At 48.3% G+C, this 23,721-nt stretch overlaps 1 protein-coding gene across 7 annotated transcripts in view; it reads left to right on the top strand.

The window, feature by feature from the left end:
* Positions 1 to 23,721, top strand: part of SLC20A2 (solute carrier family 20 member 2) — a 118,866-nt gene that overhangs the window by 40,180 nt on the left and 54,965 nt on the right. The window contains exon 2 of one of the 7 annotated variants that reach the window (XM_086380467.1): positions 8,494 to 8,572. The exons of the other annotated variants lie outside the window; for them this stretch is intronic. The gene's annotated coding sequence lies outside the window, so the exon portion shown is untranslated. The remainder of the gene's footprint in view (positions 1 to 8,493; positions 8,573 to 23,721) is intronic. 7 annotated transcript variants of the gene reach the window in all.

Here is a 23,721-nt window from a genome sequence, read left to right as displayed (position 1 = left end):
CTTTATCTGTTGAAATATTTGATTAATGGAAAGATGTGTCATTGAGCTTTATTTTCAGTGGTGACCTAACTCTTAGAGGGGGAAAATGTTGAAATTGGACTCCTGATATACCTACTGTGAGCTACAGGTTTATGTACAGATGTAATGGGAGTGTCAAATGTAATTTTGTGAAATGTGTAGGTAGTTTTTGTTAAAGGAGGATTTGGTGCCTAAAAATAGACCCATGTCTAAAGAGAAGCCCTTAAAAAATAAAATAAATTTAAGAGGAAGCCTTTGAAAAAGTAATTGAAATTATCCTCTAGAAGATTGGGTTAGGGATCAGAATTAACCAAAGGTCAGGAAATTCCCTAGCTCAACTGCTCTTAATTCAACAAGTCATTGCCAACTTAAGTTTGGACTGAGGAAAACTAAAGATTTTAATGTAGAATCATTTTAATTACGTCTGAATCACCTGGCTTGGTTCAAAGTGTGTTTTAATTCACAAGACGCTGACTTCATGCCAAATAACTTGCTTATAACACACAGCCTGGCAGGAATTCCTTTATCAATTAACATGTATATTCCCTCCCCAGCCCTGGGAATGTCGATTTTAATGAAACAGTTCTAATGCTCCTAGGCATCAGGGCTCCATCCTCTGGGCCCAGGGGAAGGCATACCCTTAGATGCCTTTTTCCATTTGGAAAGCTTTATTTAAAGACTTCTTTGTTGCTGTGTATTGTCCGATTTTAAATCCCAACAACCCAAGGTGCCAACAATGAAAGGAAATGTTTCAGGGTACATTTAGTAGGAAAAGAATGTAAGATGGGAAAATAGAACTGAGGGCTTGGTCTATTTTTGGAAGGAAACTTTTTTTTTTTTTTAACTGAAGTCTTTTTATTGAGCAGAAGAGAAATTTGCTGTCCAAATTCATTGCAATTATAACAGAAAAGTCTGTAATGTCATCTTCAGCAGTTGAAGGGACTTTGTTCCAGGATTTCCTTTGGAATATGTACTTTTATCCAAAGAAAGTAACTGTTCTCATTCTTTCTTTTAACTGTTAATGAAGTACCATCAGAGTCTCAGTGGAGTGTTTTTAGAGTTACACTGTGGTTGGGTGTTAGATCCTCCTCCAGCTATTATTCAGCCACTCAACTGTAGTTTAGTCCTGCAAAAAAAAAAGCCGTGTAAGATTTGTCCATTTTAAAAAATTTAACAGAAGGATGTTTCCCAAGGTATTTTTACTACGAGGAAGCATATGTGCTTTTAGGAGGAGTTGCTAAAATGCTCGTAAACACTTTCCGAGTATTTGTTTTCATGATTTATGTGCCGTGAGAGAGTGATCCAGGAGAGGAGGTGATGTCAGTGTTGGTGTGGGAATGTCAGGAGGGTTTGCTGGAGCGGAGACCCTCCTCCTGCGGCTCACCGATGCCTGGGGAAAGGAAGGGGTCTCCCAGGAAGGGACGGGGGTCTCAGTACGCTCCTGGGAAGAGACCGGACTGCTTGTGACCTTGACTGTGACCTTGGCTGTGACCAATCACAGTGAGCTCAACACACAGTCACCAGCAGGAGGTCCAGATGCTGAGAAACGCGGGCAGTTCTGTGGCCTGGGGAAGGACCCGGAGCCCACGGCTCCCGCCGTGTGCAGCCGTGTGTCAGACACTCCTGTGCTGCCCGTCGCCCCCTGCACCTGACTCTGCACGTGTGTCCTCCAGCCTGCTTAAGCTGCTCTCCCTGGCCGCCTGCCCTCCTGTCCTCAGCCTCCCCCTCTTAAAATAGTCCTAGCCCTGGAGGCTCTGACAACTCCTGATCACAGGAGATTGCTTTTCCTGGGATTTCATTCCTAGAGAAGAGCCTTCTGCTCTGAAGCTTTGAGGGGTTTTCGGGAATGCAGAGAGGCGCCTTCTCTCTAGGTCCCCTTTATCCTCTGTCAGTGCGGCCAGAAGGGAACTGAAATGATCTAACAGGTTGCCCTTTGGTTGGGAGCCTAATGCAGGTGCTCAGTGATCACACTTCTAGAATGTTCTCTTTCAGAAGGAAACCTTGCAGGAATAGGGCTTGATCCACTGAGTTTTCCACTGTTTCATCTGGCATGAAAGGAGCAGTGAGCAGAGGGTGTCTTCCGCGCTGCGGGTCTCGGGCACAAGGGTATGGTAATAGGATCTGGGCCCCGGCAGGAATGCCAAGAGCCCCTGGACGTGCTGAGAGGCTGTTGTTATTTAGCGTATGAAGCACCCCCAGAGCCATACAATGCACAGAGAAAGCGTGGTTCCCATACTCCAGGAGCCCACGTGCTCGTGTTAGGCGGGGCGCAGAGCGCGGGCCCGACTTGACACTGAGTGAACTGGCAGAGCCAGGAATAGAGGAAGAAAAGGAGAACATGGGGGCGGGGGCGGGGGCCCGTGGGCTGCTCTCTCCATCTGGGCTCCTGCCTCGTAGGGGTCGGGCAGCCAGCAGTGCCGCCGGGCCCTGCTCCCCTGTCTCTCCCTGCAGCTGGGGAAGGGATGGAGGTGAGAGGCCCCCAGGGCCCGGTCCACGGCCCAGGGTCACTGTGGCGAGTCCCACACAGGGAAGGGGATCAGGAGCTTCACCTGCAGCTGGAAAGCACCTGTTATTCATCTGTAGCGGAGGCAGCTTGACACATGTGCACGCTCAGCTGCTCAGTCGTGTCCAACTCTTTGCGACCCCAGAGACTGTAGCCCACCAGACTCCTCTGTCCATGGGATTTTCCAGGCAAGAATGCTGGAGTGGGTTGCCATTTTCTCCTCCAGGGGATCTTCCCAATCCAGGGATCGAACCTGCGTCTCCTGCGTTTCCTGCGTTGGCAGGTGGATTCTTTACCACTGGGCTACCTGGAAGCTCCTGTTAGGTCCATTATTCCCCCAGGAACACCCAGAGCACCGTCTAGCCCGTGCATGAACCACCTACACGTTCAAACATGTTACAAACGTAAGGAGCATCTTTCTCCATACGGGGATATTTGCGTAGAAATCTGATATTTGGGTTCCAGACTTTCTCTCCCTCTTAAAAACCGATACACAATTGAACAGGTTACTTTGCCCAGTTGGGGATGTTGGGTCAACTGTTACATTAGTTAGAGAAAGGCTTTGAGCTTCTTGGAAGAAAGGCGTTTCCCAAGGTCAACCTGGTGTTACTGCAGCCCATAAAGGAGTCAGAATGGCATGAATCAGAGGGCACTCATCAGGCAGGCGCGGATGTGAGAGATTAATACCCAGGAGGATGTGTGTGAGTCATTTTCCCTTTATGTTCAACCTCATCCCATCTCTGACTAAGGCTCCAGGCCTAGTTCACAGCCCCACAGCTAAAAGGGCTTCAGAGAGAGCTCGACAGAGAACCTCAGAAATGATTAAAGAGCTGAAAAACGATGCCTATAAAAGAGGTTAGGAACTTCTATTATTTAGCCAAGAGGAGAAAAAAAATGACCAGCGGGGGCTCTTGAATTGTTATTCCGGCATCTGTATTCCAGGGCCAGCGTACAGAGGCCAGCTGGTGTCCAGCTTGTTGAGGATGTAAGGCTTTGGTCCAGTGACGGTTAGGGCAGAACCGTGGCTCTCGTGGTGCAGCCAGCCTTAGCCCCACCTGGGAGCTAGTGAAAAGTGCACATTCTCAGGCCCCACCCAGGAACCGTTGATTCAGAAACTATGGGGAGAGGGGATAGCCCAGCGATCTGTGTTTTAACTCACTCCCCAAGTGATTCAGATGAAGTTGGAGGTCCCCTGGACAAGGTGCAGACAGAGAACAGTTATAAAATGGGGAATTGGGGTACTGGAAGAGGTAAGGTGTTTTCCTGAAGCTGTCAAAACCTGGGTCTGATTTGCAGGGTTTTCAGTATTCCATCCGAAGTCAGGAGTTAAACGACCTGAGTCCCCGCCAGCCTTCCCTCCTCTCTGCATTTCCCGTCACTTCGAGAAGACTAATAATTAACCAGGAGAATTTTGCAGTTACTTTTGTGAGCTCAGTAGTCAGGACCCTGCCCACGTCAGATGGGGAGCAGATGAGAGGCCGATGCAGTCACGCTGTGCCGTCAGGTGTCGCCATCTCTGCTCTGTACAGCGCACCATTGAACAGACTGTCTCCTCTCCTCGGGCCTTTTCAGCAGCCACCGGTGGGCAAGTTTGAGCAGTGGTGAAAATGGGTGCCCTTTGGTGTTAGTCCATGGCCCCTCCATGTCACAGGCTGCTGTGACAGTCCCCATGTAAGGGGGGACTCATCTCCCTTTCAGAAGCAGGGAGGCTGGGGGGGAAGTGTGACCCTACCCCACTCCTCCCTCGGTGTCCCTTGCACTGCGGGAACGTGACCCATGCTTGCACAGGGACTTCCATCTGACACCTGGAGGCTGAAGACAGGGGCACCTCGATCTATTGTGTTAGTGGGTCTCCCTCGAGCCGGGGCACGGGGGCCTGTTTACCCTGTTGTTTTACATCTGTAGCAAACAGCCAGCCAGACACATAGTAGGCGCTTCATGCAAATAAGCAGTGAATCATTCCATCGTAGTGTCCAAGGCCACAGGTGCCCTGCCTCCATCCACGTGATGAATGACCTAGAGTCGGGCGGCTCGCCGTTGCGGCCTCCCCAGTCCAGATGCTCCGGCCTAAGCGTCCCTCCCCGCCCTCCACCTTGCACGTAATACAGATGCATCTCAGTTCCGTGGTCTTTGCCCTTTTGTACATTCTTCCTGTGTGATTTGCTTGCAGGAGTGGTCTGGGGTGGAAAGCAGAAACTCCGGAGAGTGTGTCCGTCCGTCCGTTACACCCTGTATGGCGTTTGGGACAATCAGCGCTGTCTGCGATCCAAGTGAAGGAAGGGTTCCCTGAGGACATGTTCTGACAGTGCTGCCTAGAAAGTGTCACAGTGGGAGTGGGCTGCTGTCCCCAGAGAGGCCGTGTCCAGCCTGGGCCCGGCCCCGAGGCCCTCAGAGCTCGGCCCTGAGAGCTGGAACGGGGGTACCCTCAGCGTTTGTTCCCAAATAAACAGTGAATGGAATGATTCACTGTTTATTTGCGTGAAGTGCCTACTGTGTGTCTGGCTGGCTGTTTGCTGCAGATGTAAAACAACAGGGTAAACAGGCCCCCGTGCCCCAGGTCGGGGGAGACCCACTAACACAATAGATCGAGGTGCCCATCTCCAGCCTCCAGGTGTCAGATGGAACAAACGTTTGCAGAGGAGTCCGCGTTCCTTCAGGTGAGGGCAGTGTGGCACGGACCCCACTGTGCCCCGTCACGGGAGACAGAGGGTGGAGGTGGCAGGTGCATTCTGCAAGTTGTCACCGAGTCCTCAGACCTTGTTATCTTGGAACAAACGGACTTCTCAGACGTGAGGGCGCGTGCACCGTCATGTCCCACGCCTGTGTCCCGTGTCACGCACACCGTATGTGAGGCCTGATCCATGTTCTGGTTGCACCCAGAGAGCACAGGTTTATCTCAGCAGTTCAGAAGCAGAGACAGCCGACTCTGAACACCTTGGTTCTGCCCCTGAATTGAACATACTGTCTTTTAAACTCCTGAACTCTCAGTAACTATATATCCAATAGAGGAAATGCCCAGTGGCTAGTTGATTTGGTTCTTCACAATAGCAGGCAAAGGCTATTTTCATTTCTATACAAAGAAAAGTGACGGAATAGTCTTTCTTTGGGTATTTTCACCCTGGCAACAATAATTTTGTTTCTAAAGTCAGTCATATCTAGTCCAGAGATGTGTCATTACAAATGAGAATGGTTAGGTCATTTGGGATTAGCTTTATCTCATGGCAGTTGCTGAATCAAAAACTGTAACTATTTTGAAAGGAGAGAAAAGGAAAACTCCTTAGTTTTTAATTAGAAAGAATTACTGACCTAATAATTCAAAGATCCCCAGAAACAACCTAATAAGGTGCATGGACCGTAGTCCGCCAGGCTCCTCTGTCCACGGGATTCTCCAGGCAAGAATACTGCAGTGCGTAGCCATTCCCTTCCCCAAGAGATGCTTCTGACCCGGGGATCAAACCCGGGTCTCCCACATCACAGGCAGGTTCTTTACCATCTGAGCCACCAGGGAAGCCAAATAATTTATGGTGCTGCCCCATAATGCAGCACGCTGCAGCTGTTTGAAATGACAGTGTTAGATGTATATGGAGTAAAACTAGCAGGTAACAAAAAAGCTTACGTATCAGCTCATTTTTCAAATGGGTATTCATAGCTTTAATTCCTTGTTTAAAAGGAAGGCATTTATATGCACATAAAAAATAATGCAGTGCCCCAAATATGACAGCAGTTAGCTGTAGGAATGAGCTCATGTTTTCCCCTGGCTTTCTGGTTACCTGTATTTTAGGCTTTTTTCTTCAGTGAGCATATATGACTTGTGAAATAAGGAAAACCTTTCTTTTCAAAGCAGAACTGTTGTAATTCATTTTTATTTTGACTTTTATATTTTACTTGATTCATCAGTAGCCTCTCAGTGACTTGCGTAATGAATACCTCCCCCTGTGGATAAAGCGAGCACACCCAAGTGTGCACAGAAACGGTGGTCATCCTGCGGGAGAGAGCTAGGGGCAGTGTTCCTCGTTGCCTTCCCCCTTTTCTGCACGCACCGGAAATTTCCTGTGCGTGCACACTGGGCTCCCAGGTGGTGCTGGTGGTGAAGAACCTGCTCACCGGTGCAGGGAGGCATGCGTTCCGTCCCTGGGTCGGGAAGGTCCCCTGGACAAGGAAATGGCAACCCACCCCAGTGTTCTTGCCTGGGGAGTCCCATGGACAGCGGAGCCTGGTGGGCTATGGTCCACGGGCACCACTGAGCGCACGTGTTCCAGGCACAGGCGAAAGGCGTCCGGCAGGGGTCTGCTTTGTGACCTCAGTGCTCCAGACGTTCCGTGAACTGTCCCATGAACCTCAGTTTGGCCAGGTTCACAGAGAAGGCGATGGCACCCCACTCCAGTACTCTTGCCTGGAAAATCCCATGGACGCAGGAGCCTGGTAGGCTGCAGTCCATGGGGTCGCTAAGAGTCGGACACGACTGAGCGACTTCACTTTCACTTTTCACTTTCATGCATTGGAGAAGGACGTGACAACCCACTCCAGTGTTCTTGCTTGGAGAATCCTGGGGATGGGGGAGCCTGGTGGGCTGCCGTCTATGGGGTCGCACAGAGTTGGACACGACTGAAGCGACTTAGCAGCAGCAGCAGTAGCAGTGTTATGTGGAGAGGGAAGGCAGGGAACTGGCAAATAAAACGTATTTCTTAAAGTCATTAAAAATAGTATGCCTAGCGTTAATATTATTCACTTAGGCCCAGAATAGCAGAGGGTGGAACCATGGCCGTGGGCTTTGGGTCATATTTACGCAGCACTTATCTGTGTGGCCTCTGCGTGCATCTCGGCAGCGTTAGCCGAGGTGATAACGGCATAAGAGAGCATCTGCTGCTAGGTTACTGCTGCCAGATGTTCCTGGCGTGTCCTTATGGTCTCAATCGGAAGGGTATTTAGGGGAATTGTTTTGGTATTGGTGGTACTTGCCTTAAGAAATTCTTGAGCCATAACAGGAGGCCTCCCTTTCTACCCTCTTTGTATGGTGACATGAAAGAATACTTTTGATGGCTGTGGCAAAGGGTTCCCTTTGAAGTCTGTTCAGACACTAAGCCTTGACCAGAATGAATGGATCCATCACCAGGTTCACCTGGGGACAGAGGTCTGGGTTGAGATTGAGTTGAATCCACTTTCAACAAGACTGATAACCTTAAACTTAAAGCAAAAGCGCCTCGGGAAGCCAGATGGATCACATTGTGGCCTAACCTTTGGTTCAGAGCCTTTGTTACTCATCAGGAGTCTTTCCCAGAGTCCTGGGAGCCCAGAGAGCTGGTTTTTCAGGTTTCCTTCTTACTGTTTTCATCCTTACAAGGAGCGTCCTTCTCCTCATCCTCTCCTTCCTTTCTTCATCATCTTTGCCTCATTCTCCTGCAATGGTATGGTTGGAATAATCTTGTAATCCTTCTCCATGCTCTCACCTTCCCCAGGAAGTAAAGACACATCCCACATGGATTTATCATCTTCTTCTCTGGGCAGGGGAGGGGAAAGGAGCAGTGGGTGAACTGTTTAACCCAAATAGTCAGATAGCCAGTGGATGGAGCTCTGTTCCCGGTGAGGATATGTCGATGGCGGCCACATCAGCATATCCTCGCTGCCAAGTGGGTCCAACTTCCGTTGAGTCACAGATTGCTCCTGCGTTGGGTGGGAGCACAGACTTGTATCAAGATGAGTAAGTCGGAAGTTACAGTTTGATTGACAGAAGGCTTTGCCAGTTGATTAGCATGAAGGAAGAGAGCACCTTTTTAGAAGAGAGAAAGCAGAAAAAAGTATTTCCTGAGGCTCTGGGCTCTGTTAGAAAAGGCAGGAAGCTGATGGCTGTCCAGGGAAAGGGTCATTGAATCTTGGCTTAAAAACTTGGACCGAGTTCATTTTCCTTTTTGTTTTGTTTTGTTTTTGTTTGTTCATCTGTTTTTTGTTTGTTTGTTTCTGTCTTTTCTCTGAAGACTGAAATCGGAAATGAGAAGATATGGTTGTACTCAGCGTAGCAAGGTGGCTGGGAATTATAAATGAACTCATCAACGAGTAAGAAGGTTTTTAAAAGGAAGAGGGATTGTTTTCAACCTGACCTGAAATTGAAGTGGTGGTGGAGCAGGGATGGGGGCTCGCTGGGATGGCCCATCACTTTGTGCCTCAGCCTGCCAAGTGGAGTCGAGAATCCCTGGGCACCTGGCAGGCAGCACGCCCACCCTCACACCTCCTCTGTCAGGCCTGATTTGTGCCATCTCTACTTTTGTGGACATTTTTCTGATATTCCCCCTATCTTTTTTTTTTTTTTTTTTTTTTGTGCATGAATGTTATAGAGGATTTTTCTTTTTTTTTTTTTTCTGATATTCCCCCTATCTTTTAAGTCATAATGTCTTCAGGCTCTGTGAGCCTTGTCAGTAACAATTAAGGGAATCCAGAATTTTGACTTGAAGAAAAATGACTTGAAGTCTAATCCAGAAGAGACTTCTTTGGCCAGGTAGAAAAGCTTGACATTATCATGCAGCAGTTATCGTGCATTATCATGCTAATTATTAAGTACTAGAAGGATCTGGTTTTTAGTTTGTATATGTGTTCTGAGACGAAATGATTCCAGTAGGTGATCATATAATAAGAAAGATTTGGTTTTTGTCTCCTTTCAAGAACTCAAGTGATCAATTGGATCTGACTCCAGGTGTAGAAGTATCTTTTCTTAAAGGGCAAATCCAGTCACTTAAAAATTTACATACAGCAAAATTCACTTTTTCTGGTGTACAGCTGAATGAGGTTTTACACATGCTCGGGGGTTTATGCCACCAGCCCAGCCAGGATACAGTATAACCCCAGCTCTCCAGCAATTACCCTTGCGCTGCCCCTTGGCTTTCAGATGCTCCCTCCATCCTTTGCTGTCTGAGCAAAGTAGTCTCTAAGCCCCAGACGTCGTGGTAGAGCCTGGAAATCTCACTAGCTAAGGGGGCTTAAGCACAACCTTTGACCTGTAAGTAGCTTATGCTGTCCCATGGGTGATTTCTAGCAAGCCAGACTACAATACAAAGACGTGGGGGAAAATCTGAGCAGGCACAGCAACAGCTACACATTGTAGGGAAAGGAGATGTCACCAAAGTCGTCCAGCCAAGTGAACAGCCAAATAACAACAGACCTCTGGGGGTGGGAGTACCAGTAACCAGAGTTGCTACAATATAAGTTGTCCTTTGTAAAATGTCCATTTTTCAAGAAAAAATTATGAGACATGTTAGAGAAACCGAAAAGTGTGATACATACACAGGAAAAGTAAGCAGACAGGAGAGACTGCTTTTGAGGGGCCCATTTATTGAACTTAGCAGACAGAGACTTCAGAGCAGCTATTATTATATTATCTTAGTTCAAAATCTAAAATAAACTATTCTGAAAGAATTCAAGGAAAATTGGTGGCAGTGACTCATCAAATAGAGACTATCCTTAAAAGAGATAGAAATGATAAAAAAAAAAAGAACCAAATGTGGTTATGACACCAAAAGCAAAAGTAAGGATAGATAAATTGGACTACAGCAAAATTAAAAGTTTCTGCAAAGGACACAAGCAATAGAGTGAAAAGCCAACCTACAGAATGGGGGAAAATATTTGTAAATCATATATCTGATAAGGGGCTAGTATCCACAATATACATATATGAAGAACTCCTACAACTTAAACAACAGAAAAATAAACTGATTCAAAACTGCGCAGAGGACTTAAATAGACATTTCTCCATACAGATGGCTAGCAAGCACATAAAAAGATGTACCAACAGTAATCACTAGAAAAGTGAAAATCAAACCCACAGTGAGATATCACCTCATGTCCATTAGGATGACTTCTCCTGAAAAATAATAACAGAGAAAACAGCATGTGGAGAAACTAGAACTTTTGTGCACTGTTGGTGGGAATGTAAAATGGTGTAGCTGCTGCCTGAAAAAATTAACAGATTCATCATCTGACCCAGCAATTCTGCTTCTGGTTGTATACCCAGAAGAACTGAAAGCAGGGACTCCAAGAGATATTTGTACACCGTTTTAATAGTATTATTATTCACAATAGCCATAAAGTAGAAGCAACCCAGAAGTCCATCAGCAGATGAATGGATACGTAAGATATGGTCCATACATACAATGGACTGTTATTCAGCCTAAAAATAAAAGGGAATTCTGACACGTTGCAACAAGGATGAACTTTGAAGATATTATGCTAAGTGAAGTAAGACACTCACAAAAAGACAAATAGTGTATGATTTCACTCATGTGATGCACTTAGAACAGTCAGATTCACAGAGACTGAAGAATGGAAAATTACTGTCTAATGGGTACAGAGTTTCAGTTTTGTAAGATAAGTTCTATAGGTGGATGGTTGTGATGTTTACACAATGATGTGAATGTACTTAATGTCACTGAACTATACACTTAAAAATAGTTAAATGGTAAATTCTATGCTTATTTTAATCACACTTAAAACTTTTTTTTTTTAAATGGCAATTTTGGAGTTGAAAAGTACAGTAACCAAAATGAAAAACTCATCAGGAGCCTCCACAGTAGATTTGCATTTTCGGAAGAGAGAAGCAGCGAATTTGAAGATGGAGTGGTAGAAGTTACATAGTCTGAAGAACTGAAAGAAAAAAGGAATGAGGGAAAATGAACAGAGTCTCAGAAAAACATGGGCCACTATGAAGAGTCCCAGCAGGAATACCAGAAGCAGAAGCGAGAGAAAGGGCAGAAAAACACTGTCAAAGAAGCCGTGGCTGGCACATCCCCAAAGCTGATGAGAGACAGTATCTGCACACCCAGAGTGCTTAACAAATGCCCATTAGGATGAACACAGAGAGATCCACACCCAGGCATATTGCAGTCAAAATGCTGAAAGATGAAGAGAAAGTGGGAATGCAGAGAGGCGGACGTGACTCAGGGCGTCTGGGGGAAGCCCAGGGACTCTCACAGCAGTGGCGGCCAGGCAGCAGTGAGAGAGCCCAGGAAAGTGCTAAGAGAAGCCTGTGTCCTGGGGAGCTGTCTTTCTAAACAGGAGCATCAGCGAGTAAATAAAGACTGGGAGAATGCCCTGCTGGCAGGTCCGCCTTCCGAGAAATACTAAAACAAGTTCGGTTCAGTAGGCTGAAAGGAAGCGACACCAGACAGCAATTGGAATACACCCAGGAGCTGCAGTAAAGGTGCCGAAGTAGGTGATGATAAAAGACAGTATGTGTTGCTTTCTATTCTCTTAACTGATTTCATACATCATGGAAGAGCAGCTTATATCTGGTGGCTTTCTGGTTATTATAAGAAAGCTCCGTATGTTCACATACAAGCGCCTTCCTAGCTCTAAGTTTTCTAAAAGAAACAGACAAACGGAGCTACTGACTTGCCCTGGGAAGTTTCTATCTTAACCGTACATGAGGAATGAAGCAACAGGAGCACTCTCAGAATCGGGAAATCATTTTCAAAGGAATCTTATAAACTGTCCTTTTTTAAAAACTTCTGTCTCTATGGTTTTTTGAAGGTGATATCAAGCAAATGCTTATGGTTTCTTCATTTAATTGTTGTTGTTTAGTCACTAAGTTGTGTCCGACTCTTTGGACTGTACCCTGCCAGACTCCTCTGTCCATCGAATTTCCCAGACAAGAATACTGGAGTGGGTAGTTGTTTTGTTTTCCAGGGGATCTTTCCAACCCAGGGATCGAAGCCATGTGTCCTGCTTTGGTGGGTCGATTCTTTACTGCTGAGCCACCAGGAAAGCCCCTCTAAATTGAGTTAACAAGACTTTAATTTCATAGTCTCAGAGGTATGAAGAACTGCTGAATTTTCACCTGACTTACCCACCAAATTTATAGACTCACTGCCTTGTTTAGGCTGCTTTACATTACTATTTTGCCCTTACTGGTGGAATTGAATCAAGTTTGTTGCCTTCTGATGAGGTACTTCAGAGACTTGAATGGACTTTGCTCCCTTGAAGAGAGAAAAAGTCCAACTAAGTCATTTTAATATTTATTTATTCGTCCTCTCTTGCTTCTGCCTAAGAACTATTGCTTAAGAACCTCTGGGATGAAGATAAGAAACACGGGGCTGTAAACTGAGCATGGATAATAGTTAAGATAATAGTCTTCATTTGTCAACTCTTCCGTTTATAGTAATGTTCCAGTAATGGAAATAACATGTAGTGGTAGCAGGAATCAATGTTCTATAAGTCTCATTCACATTTCTATTGAACCTGCATTATACTCGGAGTAAAATTGGCAAATACATATGTAAGAAGCAAGATGTCTATTTATACACACAGTTCCATTTTCAACCGTGGCTGAAGGGAAAGTATTTCCCTAATATAGCTCCTGGGACTTGGCCAAGCAGCCCAACACTTCAGGGCACAGAATAGGAACAAGTGAGCCTTAGGTTTGCCAGTTGATAGAAAGGATATTAAGTGATTTGCTCCTGAAAGCAAATCTGTTTTTGGTTACGAGTGAACAAAAACAGGTGACCCAGAATATTTGGAAGGAATCTGTGTCTATAGTGCATACGGAAAGGGAAAGATGTTCAGAGGCCGTTTCTGTCTGGGAGTAGAAATAGATAATATAAGGCTCAGCTGTTCTTGTCCTTGGGTTTCAAGCAGTATTGCACTTAAAACACTCTGGCAAGGTGGTCGCAACCTATTTTTCAAATCTCCACTGCAGGTAATTCCACATTTCCGGTGGGAGCTCATTTTGCTGTGCGGCAACACATTGAGTTACAAAGTTTTCTCCTCCTATCTGAGTGTAGCTTTTCTTATTAATGATGAAAGACTGCTGTATCTCCAATTAGATAAAGAGGGGCTGATACTATATTTTCTCTTGATAGCCTTTTCATGGCAAATAAATGAGGAAACAATGGAAACAGTGACAGACTTAATTTTCTTGGACTCACAAATCACTGCAGATGGTAACTGCGGCCATGAAATTAAAAGACGCTTGCTCCTTGGAAGAAAAGCTATGCCCAACCTAGAAAGCATATTAAAAAGCAGAGACATTACTTTGCCAGCAAAAGTTTGTCTAGCCAAAGCTATGGTTTTTCCAGTAGTCATGTATGGATGTGACAGTTGGACCATAAAGCAAGCTGAGAGCTGAAGAACTGATGCTTTTGAACTGTGGTGTTAGATTAGACTCCTGAGAGTCCCTTGGACTGCAAGGAGATCCAACCAGTCCATCCTAAAGGAAATCAGTCCTGAATATTCATTGGAAGGACTGATGCTGAAGCTGAAACTCCAATCCTTCGGCCACCTGACGTGAAGAACAGACTCATTGGAAAAGACCCTGATGCTGGGAAAGATTGAAGGCGGGAGAAGAGGACGACAGAGGATGAGATGGTTGGATGGCATCACCAACTCGATGGACATGAGTTTGAGCAAGCTTGGGGAGTTGGTGATGGACATGGAAGCCTGGCATGCTGCAGTTCATGGGGTCTCAATGAGTTAGACACGCCTGAGCAACTGAACTGAAATGAGCCTTTACGTGGACTCACTGAATTATCCATTTAAAGTGGAAACAACAGATAAAAGCTTTCTTACTTTAACCCATCACTCGGTCAAATCCCATTTGAACACAAGGCAGTCTCACTTACACCTCCCGAGGCGATCTTTCAGTTTTTAAGAAATATTTTTCATGTAAGTCATGTAGGACCTCCTAGATCTTTCCTTCTATAGGTCAGATCATCTCAATTCTTTTAACTCTATCTCATTTGAATGAATTTTGCTTTTATTTCCTTATCCTTTAAAAAAGATATGTTCTTATTTACTAGGTTTAGCCAGCGCCTTCCCAGAGAGCAAAAGGCTGTGTGGAAAACATCTAAATAACACAAATGCTTTATAAGCCCAGAAGAAATTTAAATGTCAGAATGACAGGAATGCAGAGGGAGACTGACTGTACCAGGAATGAGGGCTGAGCCCACAGGCTCTGCAGTGGAAACTGTTGCTGGGGGACGAGAAGAAGTGGGTTCACGTTGCATAAACTCATGAAGGCTGCTGACTGCACGGCTCAAGAGAGGGTCAGAGCTTTCCACCCGCTTTCCCCACAGGACAATCCTGTGGTTCATGGTTCCAAGCTAAACTGCCTCTTCCCGGCCCTGTGGTCTCTGGATGATGCGCAGGACTCAAGACGTCATCGAACCTTGAAAACATTCCAGGATGCAGGCTCTGCAGCATTCCTGGTTATCCGCTGTCTTTGTCACTCTCTCGTCTTTCCCCATCGACTCTGCCCTCCCGTTCCCTGCGGAGGCCAGGACTTCAAGGCATCCCAGCTCCAGGGCAGAAGCCAGTGTCACTGAGAAGGTCTGATGGATACCTCCCCAGGGCATCACTTCCGCTGCTTTCCTCGGGGCACCTCCTGTGGAGTGAGTGGGTCATCACAACCTGCACTTCCAGTGAGGACAGTCACATCTTCAAAAGGACCAAAATCAGAATAGACGACTTCTGAAGTCCCTGGGTGTTCATTGAAAGCACTGATGCCGAAGCTGAAACTCCAGTAGTTTGGCCACCTGATGCGAGGAGCTGACTCACTGGAAAAGGCTGTGATGCTGGGAAAGATTGAGAGCAGGAGGAGAAGGGGACGCCAGAGATGAGATGGTTGGATGGCATCACTGACTCGATGGACATGATTTGGGTAAACTCCAGGAGTTGGTGATGGACATGGAGGCCTGGCCTGCTGCAGTCCATGGGGTAGCAAAGAGTCGGACACGACTGAGCGACTGAACTGAACTAAGTACCTTCAGACTCGAATGTTCTCTAAGTCTCTGAACCAAGGTAGGCTAAAATAGTTAATCACATAGGTACCCTCAAATATTGTGAAGTACTTGGACCATCAGGACAGTTTCTTATTCTTGGGTGAAGTTCAGTCCTGGCAGCCAGAACCTCCAGAGACTCATCAGGAAGGTGAGAGAAGAGACCAGAGAGGGAACAGGTGTGACCGAGGAGGGACCTTCAGACTCCCATACACGGGAGGCCCCAGACCACGCAGAGACCCGTGCCCCCAGGGCTCAGGCGGGAATGGAGAGACGGCCCTGAGAGTGAGAAACAGACAAGAGAAATCAAGAGAACAGAACTGTTCATACAGCTCAAGTCGTGGGTTGTAAGGAAGAAAGAAATCTCAGAGGCCGAAAAACAGGCAGATTCATATGAAATTCATTTTGTTTACTAGGAAAAACTAAGCTTATTTTGGTGTTACATTCCTAACCTGGGCGGGGGGAAATGTTCTTTTCTTTGTACTGTTTTGTAGGCATTTTTTTCAATAATACAAGTAGTAATTGCTCATGGTAGAAAATTTTAGTAATAAAAAAAAATGTAAAGAACCCCCGGAGTTGCTCTAAACTTGGGCCTGTGTCTTCAGTCCCATGACTGGTGCATTCTTCAGCACAGCTGCAGTGTGGCCTAGGCCATTGTGTGAACTCCTTTTTCACTCAGCATTATTACTGTGTTCCATTGTCATGCAAAGCTCTCACGTTACACCATTTTAGTGACTACATAAAACTTCATCTTTAGAAGTCAGCCGTGCCTCCTCAGCCGTTCTCCTGTCTGGCTGAGGAAAATTAGGCGGTCTCCTGTTTTCTCACGATGGTAATAGATGACACTGGATTAAACATCTTTGTACACGAGTGTTTATTCACATTTCATATTATTGGTTTTTTTAACCATTGAGAGTCACGTCATAAAGAACACCCGTTCCCCGCCTGAGTCCTCCTTGTTCCAGGTAGAGGACCTGGCTGGCCCCGCCTCTGGCCCAGCCTGGCAAGTGTGCGAGCACCATTCCACGTGCGAAACCAAACACTGTCACTCGGAACTGTGTAAATCACTTCTGACTGTACTTACGGGGGATGACATTACAGGACTGACTTTAGAACTTGGTGTCGGAGTTGCAAACAAGGTGACACTTTTATGATCTCATCCGCTCGTTTACTGGAACTGACCTCCCAGAAACTTCGGTACGCGAGATGTCCACAAATCCGCTCGTTTACTGGAACTGACCTCCCAGAAACTTCGGTACGCGAGATGTCCACAAATTTAGACGTCACGCATCTCCAGCCCGTGGCCCTCCACAGATGTGATTTTCAGCCGAAATGGCTTGTATTTGCCCTGACCTCTGTTTGGCTCCTGTGGAAGGGATGGAGACTTGTCTCCACGGGACGACCCGTGCTCTTTTCTCTGTAGAAACGCTCGATGCCCATCCTGAAGGGCGGTCAGTGGGTGATCCTGGCTGTGGGCCTTCCTCTCTCATCTCTGACCTCAGAAAAGCTGTGTCCGAGTCCCTTTCTGGAGGACTTCCCTGGGATGCAGCCCCTCCTCGGGTCTCGTTAGCTCTCTGCTTCTCGATGCCACTGCTTGGAGTGAGGATGACGGCTTGCCCCGACTCTGGTCGCACTGGCTGGTTGCACTGCGTTTAGCTGGAATGTTCCTTCTTTCCTTGCTGCTCTTTCTTTTTTTTTTTTTTTTTAAACTGTTTAGCTTTTATACTTCATCTCAGCTGGACGGTGTGGCAGGAAGGGAAAATACCAAATCTGAATTGTATTGTTTTCTTTTCATCCCCCTCAGCTCTGTTGAGGTATAATTGATAAAGTGGTAAGATTGTCATTTAAATATTACAATATGAAGTGCACCCTGTGTTGGTTTTATGTGTTTTTATACATATACATTGCAAAAGAATTCTTCCCTTCTCGTTGATTAACGCATCCATCCCCGCACAGTTAGTTAATGCATCCATCACCACACGTGTTTTTATATTCCAGTGTTATCTTCTAAGCAGCCTCACTGAAGCATAATTTATGTACAGGCAAGCCCACCAGCGGTCAGTGTACAGTTGCGTAAGTTTTGACACACGCATAGTAACACCAACTACTCGCAAGAGAACATAGAGTGTCCTGTGTAGACGTGTGTTTCCATTTCTTTTGAGTCTGCTGGCTTGCACAGGAAGCATATGCTTTAGGGTATGAGAAACCCCCGCGTTCTCTTCCAAAATGGCTTTCCCATTTTGCGTGGATTTTTTTTCCTAGCACTTTTTCGAGTTCTCGTCTCTCTACCCCTTCACCTCCGTCCACCCCTCCAGGCAGTTCCTGAGGCTTACGGTGCATGTCAGTCTTTAGGCAAAGACAAGGCCAGAGTTTGTACAGCAGGAAGAAGAGCAGCCCTCGAGGGAGGTGGGGCCGGGTGAGTGAGGAAGACCCTTCTCGAAGGATTTTGGACGCTTACACTCTTGTTCTCCCTGTGACTGCCCCGATAACCAATAACTTCAAGTTGCTTGCAGCCAACCACGACTTGCAAACACTTTGATAAAAATGGATTTGACTCTGACAATAATTCCAAAAAGTCCATGTGTTATTACTGTCCCCCCTCTGCAGATGATGAAACAAGATTTCTCTGTGGTCACGTCGCGGGTCGGCAGCAGGGCCAGGCTCAGGCCCCAGGCTTCCTGCCCATCGCCCAGGGCTTTCTCTGCCATGCGCGGCCCCTGTGCTGAGCCGGGACCGCACACACCACTGTGCTGTGTGCCCTTCCTCCTGCTTCTCAGACGCGGCGTGGACGTGACTTGCCCAGGGCAGCTGTAGACTGGGGTGGACCGGGGTGACCTGGCCTGGGCTTGTCCCCTCCTGCACGTGGGAGAAACGGGTGCTCCCCTTTAATAGTAGAGAGAAAAGGAGGGGGCAGGGACACTCAGGGCTGGGCTGATGTCCAGGCCTCTTCTGTTCCACTTTGCACGTCTAGCGTCGCTGTTACCAGGCTGTGTCTGTGCTCCATCCCCGGCATCCTCCGCCTCCGTCCCCCTGTTCCAGGTGGTCCCTGACCTTCTGATGTTGTTTTCTCCCCCTTCTCTCTCCCTCCTCCCTCCTTGTCCCCTATGCCCCTCGCCCCTCCCTGCCTCCATCAGGAGAGCACCTGTCTGCTCCCCTCCCCGCCTCCATCAGGAGAGCACCCGTCTGCCTGTCTCCAGCGGAGAAGGCAATGGCACCCACTCCAGTACTCCTGCCTGGAAAATCCCATGGACGGAGGAGCCTGGAAGGCTGCAGTCCATGGGGTCACTGAGGGTCGGACACGACTGAAGTGACTTAGCAGCAGCCTATCTCCGGGCGCCTCTGCTCCCAGTGCTGCGTGGCTGATCTGGGAACAGGCCCTTTAAAAGGGAGCTGAGACCTGTTTCAGACCCTTCCTAGTAATACTTCAGTTTTTCATCATCTGTGTGAAAACGTGAAGCTCAGTATTTTCTGTCTTAAATATACTGTTATTTTTGAACTGTTTTTTACCTTTTAAGCCTGTGAAGTCAACGAGCTACTCAAGAAGAATGTTAAGAGACTCTTCATGACAAGGTCTATGTCCTAAAAGGTGAAAAAAACGTTTGTGCTTGCTGCCCTGTTTTCTGCAAGATTCCCAAAGTGAAATCTTCGATTCTGTTGAAATATCACCAGGGGAAAACACTCGTCATCTTTACATCTTATTCGTCAGGCTCACCCGCAGGTAGCAGAGTTACTGGATTTTACATCCTGCCCCTGAAGGGATACCTGTCTCCCCCGCCTCCGTTTTGACCTGTGTCAGAACTCCTGATGCAGTGCAGGCTGCCGGGAGAGCAGGTTTTTTCATTTTCAGAGCGTTGTGTGTGTGAGCTACCTGGGGCCTCAGGAAAGGAGTTGGGAAATTACTTCAGAGCCCCGGGTTTTCTTCGTGGGGACCTGGCTCCTTCCTGTCGTCTGCTGGTGGGAGGGCCTGGCCTGGGTGCAGCCGGGAGCCTTCGGAAAAGATTCTCACAGGCCAGAATGACACAGGGGACCCTCTCCAGGTATCTGCTTCTGAATCAAGCCAGAGGATGGAGGCAACTGTTAATTATGACTCAGCTCATGTCAGTAAATAAGATTAAGCCTCATCAAGTAGGACCTTGCCCTACTTAGGCTGTTTCCTAGCAGACCCAGGAAATAAGACATTTTATAGATTTATTGAATTCCTTTGGCATCACAGGGGCAGGAGAAGGACTTGGGTGAAACGTGACGCTAGCTCAGTCAGCGTCCTTCAGGATCAGAAGTTTTTTGTTTTTTTTTTTAAAAAAAAAGCTGAGTTCGAGATTGGCAGGTGAACTGATGGAAATAGGTGTGTACTTGGGGAAAAAGCTGGAAGTCATCTTTGGGATTCTTTTCTGCGTGAGTCTGGGTCCCCGAAGAGCCCACAGCCCACCGCTGTGGACCTGCTCGTCTGGGGCTGGTAGGTGGCAACTGGGGAGATGGTTAGACCCCAGGCCGGCGGGGGGTGGGGGCGCTGGAGCAGACCTTTGCTGGGAGGGTCAAGGGTCTCCTGGGGTGTCAACGTTGGCAGCATTTCAGAGCAGGACCCCCCGATCCAGGCTTCTCTGCGCACCGAAGTTTATTAAATGCCACAACTCAGCAACATTCCTGTTCTTAAGCAGTGTACAAACCTGACTAGAAATATTCTGAGAATGTTTGTTTTCACGCTTCTGTAAACATTCCGATTCCCAGGGTGGGAGGGAGGGTGTTGGGGAGAGTTGAGTCAACGCTGACAGAGGAAGAGAGTCTGGAAGCCTCCACGCAGGAGCCCTGGGAGCGCAGCTCAGAGCTGAAGGCCCAGGCACCAGGCCGCGCAAGGCAGGCTCTTGTGAACATGACCCGTCGGGGACACAGACCCTACAGACCCTCAGTACTTCTTGCGGGAGTGCGAACTCTCCTCCAGTGCAAGAGGTCGGGGCATCGGAAACCTGGCCATTTACGGGTTTTCACACTCGGGCAAGGAGAGGGAAGAGGAATGCTTGGTTCCAGCCCCCCGTCACGTCCTGACACTTCTCAGAAAAGCCTCGGAGGAGAGGCAGGAAGAATAAGGCGTTTGCTGAAGGTTTTCTGATCGGCGTCGCCCTGGGCTGAGCATCGCTGCTGAGGAAGAGAGAAGGCGTTTTTGTTGCTGCTCCCACACGCAGAGCCTCTGTCTGCAGGACTGCCGTGAACACCCGTGTGTTTCCATCCACTGCCTCCAGGGTGGCGTCTAGGCGTCCCTGTCCCAGCATGAGTAAATATTTACCTATAGTCTTATTCCGATTTCGGTTTTTATATTTAAATCTTTCACTTGGGGTGAGGTAGGGAATCTCACTTTTATCTTCCTTCCAGATAGCAGCTGGCACGTTGGCCCAGCATCGCTTATTGAATAAGTCGAATTTCCACCCTGATGTGATCAACCACCCTGCCCCCGCTTCAAATTTCTACTTTCAGACCCGAGCCTCCTGGTTGGGCCTCGGCCGCTCTGAATTTGGCCACGTTCTTGACAAGCTACCGCTACCGCTCGCACGGTGGTTTTCCAGCCCGCTGAGGGCTCAGTTTCCGCAGTGCGACCCTCTTTTTCAACGCATCCTGTTGTGTAGTTATTTAAGCACTTCCTTTTGCTCATGTTGGACAAAAATCAATGAAGAAAATCAAAGTGTTGGTACTTGCAATAGGAAGTAGGCTGGGTAAATATCACGCAAGATGGAAATGATTTGGTCTCTTAAAAGGGGCAGGCCTTTCTCCTCGGTCAGGTGCTTCGGAACTTCGGGGTTGAGTGTGAAGGAGAAAACATAGACGTAATTGTGGAGATAAGCTGTCTAAGGTCATGTGAGTGGGAGAGAGAACCTCTGCTTGGAAGTAGTGCTGGGGTACCACAAAGGCTGTGAGAACCCTCAGTCCAAGCAGAGGCGGCCTGAGGGCCTCGCCTTACCCCCTGCGTGTGTCGGTGTCCAGCCATGAGCTGTGCCCAGACCCCACCCTGCCACCTACCAACAAAACCAAGCACAGCGCAGATGGGAGAACACCCTGCCCGGTGACCTCTCAGCCCAGCACTCCTGTCTCCATCCCCACTGACGAGCCAGCACTGCGTCCCAGCGGCATCAGCCACCGGAACCCCTCTTTCCATCCCTCCTCCTCCACTTGTCAGCACCCTGTCCCCGGCTCAGAACACCCATCTACACCTGCGCCGTGCAGGGGCCTCGGAGGCAGTCTCCCCACGTCCCCTCCTGCCTCCATCCTGGCCCCCCTCTGCACTGTGGCCAGGGGCCTCCAGGAAGGGGAGCCTGAGCACGTCAGCACCCCTCTAACAGAGCCCCCCAGTGTTAGCAGGTGGCCACTGGCAGTGTGGTCCAGCCCAGCCTCCATCTCCCCCCTCATGCCACTCCTTCCCAACTGGGAACTGCCTGGAGTGACCCCCCCAGTCCCAGGTTGACAACCCCATCCTGAGGTGGCAGGGAACCCCCTCCTGCTCACACAGACCAGGTGCGCCATCTGCGCTCGTGAGGCTGCACGATGTGGGCCTCCCGCTTTAGCACCTGCCACACCTGATAGTCTGGCGTGTGTCTGTCGATGAGCATCGGTCTCCCTTCCTGGACCACATCCCACGTCACTCAGCATCTTCCCGGTGACGGGCCCACCAGGGCGCTCAGTAAACAGCATCCCGTGCTGTCCTCGTTGGCCTCTGGGCCCCCTGACCTGACCAACGAGGCTTCATCTAGAACTCTTTGTATTTCAAGGTAGAGAATACTGGTCCAGATACTGGTTTGACTTTGTATTTTCATTTATCGACTCAGTGTGGTCTTTTTCCCACGACTCCAGAGTCATGTGGGCGACAAAGCTTAGAAAGTGAGAAGGTGGTCTGGGCACACTTCCTGCTTCGTCCTGGGCCTGTCATGCTGCCAACACGTGTGGTTGCTGCATTTTAGTTGATCATTTTTCCTGAAAAGATGGTTCTATATATTGATTTGCTTTTATGTATTTTAATTTGGAAAGCACGTCACGACAGTATAGAGTCTTGGGAGGAAAGAAAAACTTGAGCTCTACTACTGCTTGTAAGCTCAACCACTGTTACACTGTTAATGAGTCACCTCTGGGTCTTTTATATACCTTTAACATTGCCACAGTCATAGGTACGTAAATTTTGTGTCCTGCTTTTTCCCTCTAAATAACCTTAATGTTGACTGATTGTTATATTTTATATGACATGGTGTATGAGGCTGACTTAGTTCAATAAGCATTTATAGGCATCGTTCTCAATGCTGAGAACCACTCAAGTACACAGATGTAGTACTCTGTGTAATAATAGACCACCACAACTCTGAAGCTTTTCATGACATTTTTCCTTCACGGATGTATTAATTCTGTGACATCATCTCTTCATCCCAGGAAGAAGCCTATGCAAGAGTTTTCTTCCTTTGTCTAATAGCTTCTTTCTTCACTTACTGAGCAACTTGACTAGGGCTTATCCCATGCTGGATGCTAGTCTGTGTGCTGGGGACATGGCTGGGAATCCCCATGCGTGAAGCCAGACGGGTGTGAGTGAGTGAACGAATGAATGAGGTGGTCAGTAGAAGAGGCAAACAGGTGGGTGAGAGAGAGGGATAATGGGATGGGGGGGTGGGGGTGGCGCTGCTGTTAGACAAGGTCGGGGCCCGCTCTGGTGGTGACGCCTGGGCAGAAAGGGACTTGGAGCAGGCAGTGAGCTGGCAGAGAAGCTGTCTCTGGCCCGGGGACCAGCAGGTACGAAGGCCCTGAGCTGAGGTAGCTGGCGGTTTTCATACAAGAGGCAGGAGCAAGTGAGGGGAGGAGGTGGGCAGGGCCTGAGGTCAGTGAGCCCAGGCGGGCTTGGGGAATGAGATGAGATCTGGCAGGGGGTGATCTAGGGAGGGAGCCCCGAGCAGATCTGGGGGAAGCCCCAAGGAGATCTATGGAGGAAGCCTGGGGATCGGAGGCCCACCCCCGAGATATTCTCAGGGCTCCACCATATCTCCTTGGAGCTGCCCCCAGATTTCCTTGCAACTCCCCCCACAGATCTCCCTGGGGCTCCCCCCATATTTCCCCAGGGCTTCCCCCAGATCTCCTTGGGACTCCCCCGCAGATCTCCCCAGGGCTCTGCAGGGGAACCCTAAGGACATCTGGAGGGGCCCTGGGGAGACCTGGGGGTGATCGCCCAGGCTGTGCTCAGGCCTCTGGCTATCCCCAGGTGAGGTGGAGGTGGTGCATAGTGCCTTGCTCTCCCTCACGCTCTGACAAGGTGGCTCCACTCCAGTGTCCCCATCCTGCTGGGAAGCCCCTTCAGCTTCCTGCTCCCCCGTCACCCTGTGGACGAGTCACTTCGTGCTCAGACACAGGTTTGGTAAGCTCGGTGTGAAGTGTGTATGTGAGCAGGTGGACAAGGAGCCACACCCCACAGTGTGACAGCCATGTTGG

This window comes from Bos grunniens, chromosome 27, assembly GCF_055505025.1.
Source record: "Bos grunniens cultivar Pamir isolate PY7600 chromosome 27, Bosgru_T2T1.0, whole genome shotgun sequence".
Lineage (NCBI taxonomy): Eukaryota > Metazoa > Chordata > Mammalia > Artiodactyla > Bovidae > Bos > Bos grunniens.
This window is presented reverse-complemented; position numbering and strand designations above follow the sequence as displayed.